Raw genomic sequence first — 696 nt, forward strand, 5'->3', positions numbered from 1 at the left:
TGCCATTGATAACACTGGCACGCAAAAAAAAAGTTGTCTGTACACCGGGCGCCACCTATCTACGGGTATGTTTTCCGAACCACTGAATACGAATTTCAAGTCAGTTTAGTATGTCCAGCCTTCAATTTCCAGTAAATTGCAAAAACCTTAAAAAAATAGCGAAAATTAAATGTTTTGGCCAGAAAAAAAATTTTGAGATCTAAGGCAAGCATAATTTTCATGTATTTTGATCTGTTAAATACTAATTTCGATCGCATTTTAATCATAAACCGTTTTAATCAAAGAAAATTGTAGAAAATCATTGAAAATTGCAAAAATCGAAGAAAATCGAGATTATCATAGTATAAAAAATTTTGTGGACCCGGATTGATGATTTTCATGTAATTTAATCTGCTTAATCTGATTCTGCAATCAATTTTGCCCAGAGTCCCCTCAAACATTCATAAAATGGCATAAAATCAATAAAATGGCAGAAAATTGCTGCTGAAAAAATAGAAAAAATCTTTTAAAAACATGTTATATCCGGATTTAATTAATTAATAAATAATTAATTATTGGAAGTGGTCGCGTGGGCCTCAAGTGGGAGGCGCCGGGCGAACAGGGTGATTTTTCTAGAGGATTAGCTCTAGGTATTATTTTTATTGTGAGAACTCGAACGATAAACCCCGCAAGGGCCTCACTGTGTATCCGATGCAG

Source organism: Microplitis demolitor, chromosome 2 (genome assembly GCF_026212275.2).
Source record: "Microplitis demolitor isolate Queensland-Clemson2020A chromosome 2, iyMicDemo2.1a, whole genome shotgun sequence".
NCBI classification, from domain to species: Eukaryota; Metazoa; Arthropoda; class Insecta; order Hymenoptera; family Braconidae; genus Microplitis; species Microplitis demolitor.